The 14,496-nt window shown below is 47.7% G+C and overlaps 1 pseudogene; it reads right to left on the reverse strand.

Annotated features, from left to right (window-relative positions):
* Window positions 1-3,175: 3,175 nt before the first annotated feature.
* LOC146776164 (U6 spliceosomal RNA) lies at window positions 3,176-3,246 on the reverse strand (annotated as a pseudogene).
* Window positions 3,247-14,496: the final 11,250 nt, after the last annotated feature.

A 14,496-nucleotide genomic window follows, 5' to 3' on the forward strand; every position in this document is an offset into this window, starting at 1 on the left:
GAGGGAGGGGCGTATGAAGGGGACGAGGACAAGGGGACCCAGAGTAATGAAGATTACCGGTAAGTAATAGAGCATTACCCCCAGGTCCCTTATGTCCTCGTCCCCTTCATTAACAGATTGGAGAATACCAAAGCAGAAAAACCGGCCTTCCAAAACCAAAAGCACACCCAGGAAACCACACCAACGCAGCAACCCAAGGGAGCACCGAGAAGGAGGCAAGGAGAGACCGCAGGAAGCAACCGGCCAGCACCAAACCAGGACCGGAGACAACCCATAAAACAACACAAGGCCAGGACCACAAAAATGAGGCCACCAACCAGAGAAACAGGAGACAGGACAACCAGGCCAAACGACACGGCCAAGGACGGACAAGCCCGTCCAGCCCAGAACCACCAGGAAGGCACACAGGACCCGGCAGCCAAACAGACACCGAGCAATTCCCGACCCCCCCGGAGAAGGCCAAAGAAAGAAGGCCAGCCCAGGCAACGAGGCGCAGCCCCAAGCACCCAGACCAACAAAAAGGAAGGAAGGCCCAGGCCAGAAACCGGCCCACCACACCAAACCAAACGACCCGGCCAGACGAAAGCACAGAGAAGAAAGCCAACGAACCCCGCAGAGGAGGCCCGGGCCGGGGATGAACCACAGTAAGAGCCTGTGAGCAGAACAGGAACCAGACCCCAACCAGACCAAAAAGGACCGGGAAGGAGACAGAAACCCCAAAACCCCAGGAGGACAAAGCCCCCACAAGGAAGAAAAACCGCCAACCGAACAGGGCGGCCAAAACCCAGAACAGGCGGAGCAGAAGAAGCAATCCGGAACCGAACCGGAACCTCAAGACAGAGGGCAGAAAAAACAGAAGCCAAGAAGGAGGACGACCGCACAGGCACCCAACACCAAGGCCAAGCACACAGCAAGGGCCAGAGCCATGGAACTAAAAGCCCTAGGGCGCATAGCACCCAGACCGGAAAACCACCAGGTCCGACCCCACATAATCATATTGGCTTCAGTACCGAAGAGGAGCCAAGAGACAGCAAAAAATTAGGGCAACAAGGGACAAGGAACCAGGAAGCCAGGACCGAAACCCAGCAACCCGCAAGGGCAGGAGGACCCACAGGCCCAACCAATCCTGGAAGAAGCCCACGTAGAGCCCAGGGCAAAGAAAAGGCAGGGAGGCCGAACGAGACCCCCAGCAACCCAACGCCGGACCAAACAGAAGGCCGGAAGAAAGAACAAGCACAGGAAACCACCAAAGCGGAAACCCGAGGAAGCAGAGAAGCAGAGGGCCAAGCAGCAGAAGAACCCGGACACCCATGTGTCAGGATGGAGAGCACGACAAGGTGGCCCAGCCAGAGAACACTCAGAACTAGAACGAAGCCCGCAGACCAGGAGCAACAGGAGGCAACCCCGGAGGAGCCAACCCAGAAGCCCCGAAAACCCGGACTCACACAGGGCCGGACAAGGGACCCTCAGTCCAGGAAAAAAGAAGAGGGCGGCCAGCCAGACAGGAGCAATGGGGAACCGAAGCTCAACAGCACCCAACCGAACCCCAGGAACCAGGCAGAGACACGGACACCCAACTAGAGGTGAACCAAACCCAGGAAAAAAGCGCCGGCATGAGCAGGCCCAGAAGGACCCACCAGAACACGACACGAAACCAAGAGAGCACCCCGCCAGGATCCACCGAGAGAGCACAGACAAGGATACCCATCCGAAAAAAGGCGACCACCAGACGCCCAAAACCAGCAGAAACCGGAAAACCCCGCATACCAAAAGAGGGGAAACCAGAGCCAAGTCAAGGACACAGCACCAGCGAAAGAGAGCCAGGCCCCAAACAAACCAGACACGAACGCCAGAGAGCCAAAAGCGAACCGCCACTGGAAACACACCCCAGGGGGGACGCAAAAGGAAAGGGAGAGCAGGACCCAACCCAAACCGTCGGAGAAGCCGACCGCCACAGGCACCCCCAGGGAGCCACAAGCAGGAAAAAACCTGTTCCGACCCAGCTGAACCACAGAGACCAGGCGAGAGTAGGAGCGCCACAGTCAATAGGAGGGGCGACCAGGACCCACCGAAAGAAGCCAAATACAAGCCCAGAAAACGAGCAGGAGCGCCGCAGCAGCAGAGGAACACAAGGCCACACCAAGGAACCCCAGAAACCAGGAAACGTCAGTGCCAGAGCCATGAGCAACCAAAAACCAATAGCAACCAGCACGGAAGAAGCCAGAAACAGATGCAAAAAGGAGACAGCAACAGCAAAGAAGCCCCCCAGCATATGGCAACACCGAACTCCAGGGAGGGCAGACCTCCGAAAGGAAGGGGACACCGTACCCCAGCGGACAGAGCGAGCAACCCCGAAGAGAGGCAGAAATAACCCACGGCACAGCCAAACACGGCCCACAACCAGCTGAACCGGACGGCAGCAGAGGAACAGAGCCAGCCGCACAGGCAAGGACCCCCGGGGAGGGAATCCAACCTAGGAACCCAGCCCACTTCAGGCCAGACCACAGCACGGGTCCCAACAACACCCAGCATCAGGACTGCGCAGAAAAGCCAAAAAACAGGCAGACCCCGGCATGACCAAGAGAGCAAGAGAGGGCAAGCCCAAGCGGACAAGAGAGGACCACGACCCCAGACACACAACCCAGGGAGGCCACGACCCACAGCGGCAAAGCGGCAGCTAGCAAGAAAGCCCACAGACACCCAGTGGAGCAACCAGAAGCCCCGGAGGGAAAAGTGGCAAGGGGACAAGGTGGCACAGACCCGCTGCAAACGACAGCGGACGCGCAGCGCCAGCCCAGCAGCCAGGGAGCAGGATGCCGCAGAGGCAGAGAGCCAAACCGGTGACCAGGCCCCCGAAAGAGAGACAAGGCCATAAAAGACAGCCTACACGGTGAACCAAAACACCGGCATCACCGCACACCCCAGCACACCATCCCAGCCACCCGGAACATTCAGGAAGCCAAGGACGAGGAACAGCCCAACCAGGCAAGAACCCCAGCCCCGTAGACCACACACGAGGGCCGAAGTGGGGACGCAGAGCAGCAGCAGAGAGCAAGCAGCACAAGCAGGAGGCCCTAGGTACAAACCCCGGCAACACCAGGAGCCACCGCCACCCAAATAGGCCAAGGGCAACCCGCCAAAAACGGAACAGGAGCGGGAGGACTGGCACCACTATTAAAACATGGAACGCTACATGAATCTGCGTGTCATCCTTGCGCAGGTGCCATGCTAATCTTCTCTGTGGAAAGGAGCAACCAGCAGCGCAGGATGAGCAGGAAGCGCCCAAAGACAGAGGCGTCCAGCGGCCAACAGCCCCCGAAAGAAAGGGCCACACAGCAGCCCCAGTGCACAACCAACAGAACCCACGAGAGCACCACGGAAACGGAACCCCAACACACACCGGGGACAGGACAGAGAGGGGCGGACACGGGGAAAAGAGAAGGAGCACACCAACTCTACGTCGCACCACGCAAACACCCGAAGTGCAGCAGAAAACCGCAAGTCACACAGCCACAGAACGGGAACCCGACGCAAAGGTACCGGAGCGCCCCACAAGAACACTAGGGACGGCACCCAAGGATACATACAAGTGCGCAAGGTGCAGGGAGACCAGGCGAACAGCGCAGAAACACAGTATGCCGAGCCCCTGTCAGGCTCCAACCCCGGACCCTAGCCACAAAAGAGGCAGCCCACGCGGCAAGGCAGCATCCACAACCGGGAGGAAACCAGCACACGCAGAGGCAGCAGCCAGAAGGAGTGCCACACTGCCGCAGACACAAACTCCGGCAGCAGAAGAATCACACGGACACAGGGCAAACGGGCAGGAAGGAGGAGCAAGGAGCCACGCACCCCAACACCCCCAAGCAGTCAAGCGACAGCGTCATCAAAGAACCAGGACAGCGCCAGCCTAAAGGGAATCCATGGGCGCCCCGGTCGGGATGTAGCTCAGTGGCAGAGCGCATGCTACGCAAGCATGAGGTCCCGGGTACAAACCCCGGCATCCCCAAGAGCCCACGCCATCCATCACGGACCTGAAAGAAAGAAAGAGCACCAACACATAGCGAAGAACTACAAAACCGCTATGCGGGACTCACCCATGGCAGGGGCCGGACACCACCAGCAGCAAGGCCCCCACCCCAAAGAAAAGGTAAACCATTGGCGCGACGGTCGGGAAGGAGCTCAGCGGCAGAGCGCATTACTTCGCAAGCATGAGTTCCAGGGTTCAAACCCCGGCATCCCCAGGAGCCTCCGCCGCCCACCACGGACCTGTAATAAAGAAAAGAGCACCACAGCATAGCGTGAACGAAAAACACCGCAATGCGGGACTCACCCAGGGCAGGGGCCGGACACCACCAGCAGCAAGACCCCACCCCAACAGCGGGAAGGTACGGCACACAGGAAACGCAGCACGCCTCCCAAACGCCCAGCTTCAGGAAGACGTGCACGCGACCCGGAAGTACCCGGGAGCGCACCAGACACAAAGGACCCGCAGGATCCAGGCAGCACACCGGCCACCACCGTCAGGACCCCCAGCAAGCCCGGCAGGCCAGGGGACGGACCAGGAACGCCCCCCCCGCCCGCACAACCAGGCAGCCGGGCGGGGGGAGGAAGAAAGGAACGCCACACCAGCCCAGCAGGATTAGCAGAACAGCACACCACGTCCATTCTGTCGACAGACAGAAAAAAAGAACAGACGGGATGCTGGGTAAGTACTGCTTATGTACTCCCGGTGGGAGGGGCATCATTAGGGTCCCTGCATGCCTTCTGCTCTTTTTTTCTGTCGGGAGATAGTAATCTCCAATCTGTTAATGAAGGGGACGAGGACATAAGGGACCTGGGGGTAATAGCACCTTACTCTCTATTTGTGGTAGTGTGGTCAAGCAGTAAGGCTGTATCAGAGGACAGTGTTAAGCATTTGTTGTACAAATGATATCAAACATTCAAAGACTGAACTTCAGACCGATTTGGTTTTGTATAAAAATATTCTTTTAGTTATTTATTTTTTAGAACCAAGCAAGCCTGGCACAGGTAAGCAATAAATAATTTACAGTACTATTGCAATTTGTAAACAGTTTTAATTGCTATTGTATACACATTTTGATTTGATTACAGTAGAGTTACTAGTAATGCAATGCTTTTGATATACTGTACATATACTTTGTACTGGCTTTTTAGTATAATGTCAAGTAGATTACTATACAGATTACTTTTCTAACACAGTGCAGTATACCTGGATACTGCTCTGGGACATTTCCTGTTAACAGGTAGGTAAAAGCGTTTTTGTTATTTAGTTACAGTTTTAAAGGGTTTCTCAGATTTTCCAACTCTACACTTAGAAACTTTTCACAGAAAAACAGTCAATGTTATCCTAAGGAGGAAAATAGGGTTATCGTTTCAAAGGTAAGTATTCGGTTGTGGGAGTTGGTATTCTGGGGTTAGACTCAGAAGTCCCCCAGGGTCAAGGATGCACTCTTGTTACACCCTCAGCGGCACTAGGTCAGCCAGGTGCAGAGTGCTGAGGCCCAATGTTATCCAATGGGGGATAGGGGGCCTCAGGTTGGTGGCTTCTTTTTGAGCAGGCCACTGGGTTGTGGGAGCAAAGCTCCTAGAATTAAGCTCAGGGCAAATGGGGGTTCAAGCCAGCACTAAAAATGCACCCTCAGCGGCACTGGGGAGGCCGGGTGCAGTGTGCTGTTTTGGCCTCGGGAGCCCCGTAGCTTTCAATGGGAAGTCTCCAATTTGAAAACACACTGCAGGCTTGAGGACGTAAGTCTTCTGGGTGCGACCACCACTTGAAGAGGTAAGTTGGAATGCTGGGGGTTCTTAAGGAACCATCAGTTGGGCCACCCAAGGCCGTGGGGCGTCAGGTGCAGGGGTGCCTTTTAGGGTCGGATCTTCTTACCAGTTCCTGGTCGCGGTTGGGGGGAACCTCCCGGTTTGAGGCCGCAGGCGTTGGCTGAGTGCTGAGGCAGGCCAGGGGTCACCAGATCTTGGGTCAGGATCGCTGGGGACACCTTCTCTTGGTGTTGGGCCACTCGAACTTGGGCCGGTGGTATTGGGTGCAGAGTGGTACAGACATGTGGATCCTGCTGGAGCTGGAGTCTGTTAGTGAACAAATCAGGTGTTCACAGGAGACAGAGTCTTTTCTTTTGAAGGCAGGACTGCTCCTCAGGGTTCTTGAGGCTGCTGGCTGCAGGACACACCGGGGTTTCGCTTCTGCAGGTTCGAGGTGGGGACAAGTTAGTAGGCATCCTCCTCTTGTTAGCTTCGGCACGGCTATTCAGTCCTTCTTCTTCTTTTCTTGTTCTGGTTTCTTGTCTGACTTCTTGGTTTAGCGCTGCCCCTATATACTGTATTTAGGGGGCGTTTTAGGGGTCTCGAGGTCAGTAGCCAATGTCTGCTTCTGACAGTTAATGGCAATCATAGGTCTTCCAGTTTATTTGAAATATAAATCTCTTTCAACAGTTCCTCCTGAATATGTCGAATTAGAATATTGATTATATATTGGTGTTCCCATCTTTATCCTAAGTAGAAACTCCTGGTCAGCCAACCTTTACTATAGCAAGATGAAAAGGCTTCAGGACCCCACCATTGCAGCCGAGACTGCTCTCACCCATTTTTACCCGCTCTGCTCCACCATTTATTTGGACATCCCACTCACCATAGAAAGATGAAAAGAGCTCAGGATTAAACATTTGATGACTGCACTGCTCTCCACCAGACTAACTGAAGCTGACCGCCTATATAGCTGTGAGTAGCCACGTGCAGACTCTCCCCCTAATAGACAGGTGAAACAGTGGGAGGACTAGATGCTTCCGCTCTCCCAAATCTAACTCTCTCATTGGTTGGTGCCTTCCAGGAAATGTAGTTGGCCCTCCTACTTTAAAGAAAGGTTCTCTTCTTCGTCTTTTTCACTGAAAAAACTGACATGGTGACTTGTGGGACAGGTCTCTCCTTGAGCCCTTCAGTAAGAGAAGCTAAATAACCATTGCTGTCTTCTTTCTCCCTCTGTGCTCACCAATGTTTAGGTATCTCACTTACATAGCAAGTGCTGGAATAGCTGTCAACTGTTTACCCAGCCAAATTAGGTGCAGGACACATAAGATAAACAGAGACCACTGCAGGGACTGTATTTCCCCGCAATGCAAACAGCAATAATAAAAGAGCAGTGGTGAAAGACAGACCAATGAAGCAAAGTATCACCCAGATTTTCATCTGGCCTAGCTTTTGGGGAGAAGATGAACCTAGTGTGACCCTGAAGCAGATTCCTTGAGGTCACCTGGGACCGGCCATGCAAAGGTCACCCTCTGGTGTGCTAAATATATGCCACTTCCTAGAGAGTGCACAATTGTCCAACCCATGACAACTTTTTTTGCCCAGGCATCTGCTGCAATAATATGGCGTAGTCACACAAGAACAAGTATTTCCTAATATTCTAGGGTACATATCAATGCAAATTAAGAAGCACCTCTTAAGTTGCTGAGGTATAAAATGGTGCTCAGGCAATACATATTACAGAAAGGGGTACGCATGAATCTGAGGCCACTTATACAATGTGGGAGTGCGGCAAAGGAGACAGTCAAAATGCATGTGCACTATTATAAACCTTCCCAGATGTTATATTTACCTACTTCAATGGTACTGATTTGACAAGCTTCTGAAAGATGGAAGGCAGTTTATACCTTGCCACTATCCAAGCATGTAACCTGGAGATGAAGGGAAATGCCATCCGCCAGAGTAGAGTTACTGACATCTTGCTGCAGAAAATCATCAGTCTATCCGGCATGCCAATTCTCACAGACCTTACAAAACAAATACAAATAACGCATTGCCCTGTGGCAAAAGTAAATATATTTGGAAATTATAAAGGGATTTGCACAACTGGCATTGCATTATTCAACACTGCCATAAAAACTCTGCCCCCATGAGAACTATTAGGAAAAATCTAAATTAGGGAAGGCTCATGTCATATGGTACCACAACAAATTGTCAACATCATGAATATTTTGCCTTTTTTGGATGCCTAGAGTGATATAGTGGTTGCCAGGCCTACCTGGAGATGGACATTAAGATTTCTAATGTAGGATAGCATATATATCTTTCCATGCATGGATTCAATATGCACTTATATTATGTTTACAATGCAGTTTAAATGAAGACACCGGATTAGCACTGACTTGCATCCATGCAACATGCTAATATCATACGACGACAAGTGAGCGCGGGCTTCCTATTGAATCGTATCAGAATTCCGTAATTCACAATTATTAGATTTTAACTTCTGAGAGGATGAATAAGAACAGCTCTATATGTGATATCTTAAGAAAGACTTGACAACATCTATCTCATTTTAATGTAGTTCATTTTCTGTGTTTATGAAATCAAAGAACTCACTTAATTAACAGCTTGTGCCAGAGCAATTACCAGCAACGGAGCCAATGTACTGATTTGTAGAGGTTTTCATTGGCGCATAATAATCACTCAATTTATCAAATCCATTTCCATTCAAGCAACACTGATTGACTAGATCTTCCTACTTGGAAAATGATTTGCGCCTCTAATGTATGCAGGCAATCAAATCTCGAGATTCTGCAGAAAGGAACGCAGGTGAAGCTAGAAAAATGTGCACTAATTAGAACAATAATAAAAAACACTCACATTCGCTGCCTCAGCTGAGCATTTTCAGAGTTTGAATGAGTGCCATTTTACATTTGAGACACAAACTTCAAAAGCAGCCATTTTAGCAAATGTACAATAGTTCTTTCAAATCACGTTGTAAAAGAAAAGGCGCAGCTGTTGCCACAGGTAAAAACTCTGTTCTTACACTCAACGGTAACGCAGTTGTTCAGCGAAATATGTGTAATGGCCCATATGGTATGTGCAGAACCATGTGCTGAATTAATGGGCAGCTGAAGTTGAAACAAACGCGGTTCCTGGTGCAGCCACTGGATTTTTCTGAGATAGATTTTTTTCTAATCCGAGTCACAGTAACAGGGATGTTATTGAAAGAGTTGGTTAGTCAAATATTTATCACATTAAGGTATTGACTTTAGTACATGGGGGCATTTATCATGGTTAGCAGGTGTGGCATACGTTATTGTAAATATAGTGTGTGGCAGTGGCAGGCTGTCTAAAGCTGGATTCTCACAAACAGATTTTTTAGTAAAATCTGTTGTGTTTCGACATATAAAGAAGCATATTCCTAAATACATTATTTTGTTTGACTTTGAGACTAAGTAGTAATGACAAAATCTCATCAACCGCAGCTAGTTTTCAGGTTGTAATTTAATCCAAAGCTACTCATGCTTTCTGGTGAGTGGTAAGGCACTTAGAATATTTAAACTAGTTAGGGAAGCAATAAAGAAAAGAGATCTACCTAGAAGAAGAATAAGGGTGTGCAACTATTGACACAAATAGCTAATCCTGATATAGTAGTGATGCATCTGTTTTACGAACTCCTTCCAAACACTGTATTTACATTTTATAGCGCTCTAAATAAAAGGCTTACTTTAATTAAGAGAGTTTACTTAATTTAGCAGTCTCAGAAGGATGACAGACAAAGAAGACCCTGTAATTCAGAAGCAAGAGTTTAAGTCAATAAGGTGTCGTGGCAGCTGCAGTTAAAGGGCTTGATTCGCTTTTGGAGGTGTCACTGCACATTTGTACCATTTTCTGACTTAGGATAATTATTACTACAGCACAAAAAAGTATATTACTGTATTATAAAAGAATACGTTGAAGATCACCACCTGCGAAAGCTCATCAAGGAAAACAAAACAAAGATGAATATCTTTATTACACTTTGTTTCTCATTTACACCTAAATGTTCTAATACAGGGGCCATACACCACCTCCCACCTGTGAAATTGCTGTTGCCACATTTGTGTTTTAGTCAGGGATTTCCAGGGGTCTATCAGTGAGAGGACTCTTGGCCATGTTTGGGTAATCTTGATTTCGCCCATTTTCTCTTAAAGCACCATATTCCATTTAAGAGGAGCACCAGTGTGGTTGAGACATACCCAAAGATGAAGGTTATTATTGCATGTGCACGAGCATAGTCCTTGTTTACACTCACACATTGGTGTTTACATTTGTATTGATGTATTATTATTAAATGGACTCGAGTGTGACACAGTTGTGTGGTGCTCGTGCCTATTTCATATGTGGCCTTTCCACTTTGTAACGAGCCGTGGCTCATGGAAGGGTATATTTTCAAGTGGGGGGGTGTATATGTTTGGCGGTTGCCGGTTAAAATAATTCGGTTGTTTGAGCCTTACTTGTCAAGACGTGTGATCATTGCGCATAAACTTGGATTACCCAGACGAATGTTTCTGAGTCTGGAACCTTCACTTACGGGCAGTAGCGGTCCGTGGAGGGAGTTCCGTGGGGCGGTGAGGCGGGGCGGGGGAGGAGCAGGGTGGGGAAATGTAAACACCGGAATATGGATGAACGGAGGTAAGTACACATTTAAATAAATAAAACAAATTTTGTTGCGCGCGCTGCATCGCATATTGTGATGCAGTGCACGCAAAGGAATTCACTTTCTTTATTTAAATGTGTACTTACCTCCGTTCATCCATATTCTGGTGTTTACATTTCCCCACCCTGCCCCTCCCCCGCCCCGCCTCACCGCCCCACGGAACTCCCTCCACGGACCGCTACTGCTTACTGGGAATATTGTGGCATATTTCTCAGTGATAAATCAGCTAAAGCTATGTGTCCATTGAATTTCCTGAAGCTCCATAGCAGAAATTGGGTCTAGATATTATTGGTCCATGTGTTGTGTTACCCAGGCAGGAGGCATTAGGGATTGTGCTGCTTGATTACTACTCCAAGTGGCTGGAGGTTAAGATGGTAAAGGAAGTCCCCTCAGAGAATGTGGATGAGTTTTTAGATGACATTTTCTGTAGGGAAGGTATTCCCCAAGAAGTTGTAACTGACAATGGACCCCAATTTATCAGTAAATACATGAAGAGCTATTTGGAGAAGTGTGGATTGACAAGAGAGAATTGTTGTGTTCCACTCAAAAGCGAATGGGCAGGTTGAGAGGTTCAACCATGTGGTTATAGAAGCTATCCAGTTGTCTGTGAGGGGGGGCCTGAAATGCATTGCAATCTATGGGGTTAGCATGTAGGACTTCTCCTAACTTGGTAGCTTCAGTGAGTCCATTTGAATTGTTGAGGGGACGCAAACCTAGCAGTAGGTTGGTACACTGTTGGTTGAAGAAGAAACAAAACAGGGTATACAAAAATTGCTGAGGTGGATTTCAAAGGGATTCGACGCAGGGTGGAGTATAAGTCTAAAATGAAATAGGATGTGAGGAGAAGGAAAGGTGCTTCACGCAAGCAGACTATGAAAGTTGGTGACATGGTCCGGAACAAGAAAGTGAGAATGGATTATAAAATTTGTGCTATTTTTTCAGATCCCACACGTATTATTCAGGTTTTCAGGAATGCTGTGATTAGAAATGGGGGTGGTGTTTGGAATCTTTACAGGGTATCATCGTTTAGGGGTAGGAAGGTATGTTCGGATAACCTTGGGAGCAATGTGTTTTGGATGTGAAAGAAGAGGAGTGTGTTAAAAACTCTGATTCTGGTGTTGGAGATATTGTCAAGGATGTTCCTAGAAGTGTGAGATCTCAGGGTCCACTCATGAGGTTCCAGGACTATGTTTTAAGTTAACCAAAAATAAATACAGGGGGAAGGTGTGTTGCATGCGTGTGAGAGTTTATGGTCTCGCATTGGTGTTTAGATTTGTATTGATGAATTATTACGAAATGGACACGAGCGTAACACGGTTGTGTGGTGCTCATGCCTATTTCATATGTGCCCTTTCTGCTTTGTAACGAGCCCTTGCTCATGGAAGGAATTGTGTATGTAATCAAGTGGGGGGGATGTATATATACTTGGGATTTGGTGTATAGAGTCATTCAGTTGTTTCAGCCTTACTTGTAAAGAAGTGTGATCCTTGCGAATAAACTTAGATTACAAACAAACATTTCCAAGTCTGGATCCTTTATTTACTGGGAATGTTGTGGTATATATTTGTATATATACAGTTATGGCGCTCGTTCTGAGATTAGGGTAATCCTGATTCAGATGATAGCGTTAGTTACCAGCCAGATCAAAGATTACAAGGCCAGTGGAAAAATTGCACTCTCAATGTATTCATCTTTAGATATTTCACGGTGATCCCTGACAAAATGTGTGGACAATAACAATCCAAATATATGGAATGGCATGGGGGAAATTGTGAAAAACATCAATCCACTAATCTCCATTGAGGCAGTAGTTGTTTTTTGGATTTCTAGTACCAATGCAGCATTCTCGGTTCCTTTGAATAAGGGGTATATAACATTAATTCCTTAATGAAAAAATATAATCACTACTGAGCATACAGTGTTGGGAATTCCGTCCCCCGGTAAATTCCATTAGTTGTTCACGTTTTGGATCCTTTAAATGTGGCCTCTAATGGTAATTGGTCATCTTCTATACTACAACATTACCACTGTAGGGCTAACGTGACCCGAGCCAATACAGTAGTCTGTCTCTTGGATGTGTTAATTTCTAATAGCTAAGATAGAGCAAGACAACTGCATACTTCAGAAGGCCTGCACAGCTACAGAAATGCTGAGTTCTGGGAGCATATGGTATAATGGATCCTTTCAAGGTAATTCATATTTGTTTGGCTTACATGATCATCTTGAAACTGCTAATCACAGTTGCAACACAATTTCCATTACATTTAAAATTTGCTGATGCATTCTCGTCTCAGGAATTGAGACTGAAAGTAATGCGACTTGTAGAATGTATTGAGTGTGTTGGTAATTCATTCACGTTCAAAGACAGATGTGAATTAGTTCCTTTCATTTGGAAGTTATGATAAATGGACATTTCATATTTTCCAGGTAAATTAGCTCTTGAGAGATGAGAGGAAAAAACAGTTATGGCTTCCAAATAACTCTGTTGATAGCTCCGCCATGTCACTGGCCTAGCATAGCAAAAAGCCAGGCATACGGAAAAATCTACTATCGATTAAAACGACTCTACTGGGAGCCTAAAAAACCATATTGGACTGAAGTTGCTTTTCACTGGGGTCCTTCTTAGACCTGCTGTTTACTACTATCTACAGGGTGCAGGGTTACTGGTTAGCTATTTTGGAGATGAGCAACCTCCTTCTCATGATAGAGATTTTCTTTTGTGGGAGGAGCAAGTGGAGGTTTAAGCTTGAGAGAGTGGGCCTCCACTATTTTATAAATTTATTTTTAAAGTTCGTTTTTATTGGCATTTAGACTGCATAGAAACAGTGTTACAATCATATATAGCAACATCAGCCCCGTCCTTTGTTCCCCAACATATCTCATGATGTCAAAACATTCCATTCAAATCCACATTGCGCCAGTTCCTCTATAAGGCCTCAACCATTTTAATTTAACTAATTCATCCTCATGTACTTCTGCCCAGAATTAAGTCAAATATCAAAATTTAAGTGCATCCTCACAGTGTATGAATAGCATGAATATTTGATTAGAGAAGAAAATGTGATTGTGCTCACCAAAGGCATATTAGGGCTTCACTTGTGGAGCATATTCTTGAGACACTGCACACAAATTCCACCATGATGTACCTGTAGAGAAGACTTGTTCCAGGGGTTTTAACAGTTACTTTAGTGATCTTGTCCACATTGATATTTGAACCTTTATCTACTGGGAAGGTTATTACTGAGAGAGGTCTGGTTCTTGAGAATGTGGGAGCTACCGGCAACAGACTACATAAAGAGGATTGGGATTGTTAGATACAGCCCTGATGAAACACAGGTGTACTGAACTTTGGGGCTGATTACGATGGCGGACGGACTGGGCTCCGTCCACCATGGTGGTGTAAACCGGGACCGCCCGCAAAGCATACCTGTTAGATCTGGGGGTCTCTAGTTGGCAGGGTGGTACCTCTGTCCAAGTAGGGACCCTTGCTTCTAGTCAGGGAAAGGGGGATACACTGTTAAGATAACCCCTGCTCACCCTCTAGGTAGCTTGGCCTGAGGAGTCTAGGCTATCCTAAGGCAATGTCTAAAGAATTTGTACCAACACTCACAGTAACACAGTGAAAACACCACAGATTTACTCTACACCAGTTTTAGAAAAATAAGGTATCTTTACTAAAAACTTCACAAGACCAAATACTACAGAAAAACCAACATGCAATTAAAAAGGTTACTTTAAACTTTAAAGATAGTTCAAGAGTTTGTAGAAAGTACTCCAGGATGTAAAAATCAGTGTCCTGCACAATGCGACTCTCAATGCACAAAATGCGACACTCTTGTGCCCAACAGTACCTGTAGTTGCGCTAAGGTTCCCAAAAGCTATAACAATGAAGATGGCAAAGGCGATGCAATACTCCTGGGACCTTGGGGAGGCTTTGCAGCAGCCCTGCTTCACGCAGCAGAGGTGGATGCGCCGGCTCCGATCTGTAGGGGGAGGATGCGATGACTTTGGCTTTC

Source organism: Triturus cristatus, chromosome 12 (genome assembly GCF_964204655.1).
Source record: "Triturus cristatus chromosome 12, aTriCri1.1, whole genome shotgun sequence".
NCBI lineage: Eukaryota > Metazoa > Chordata > Amphibia > Caudata > Salamandridae > Triturus > Triturus cristatus.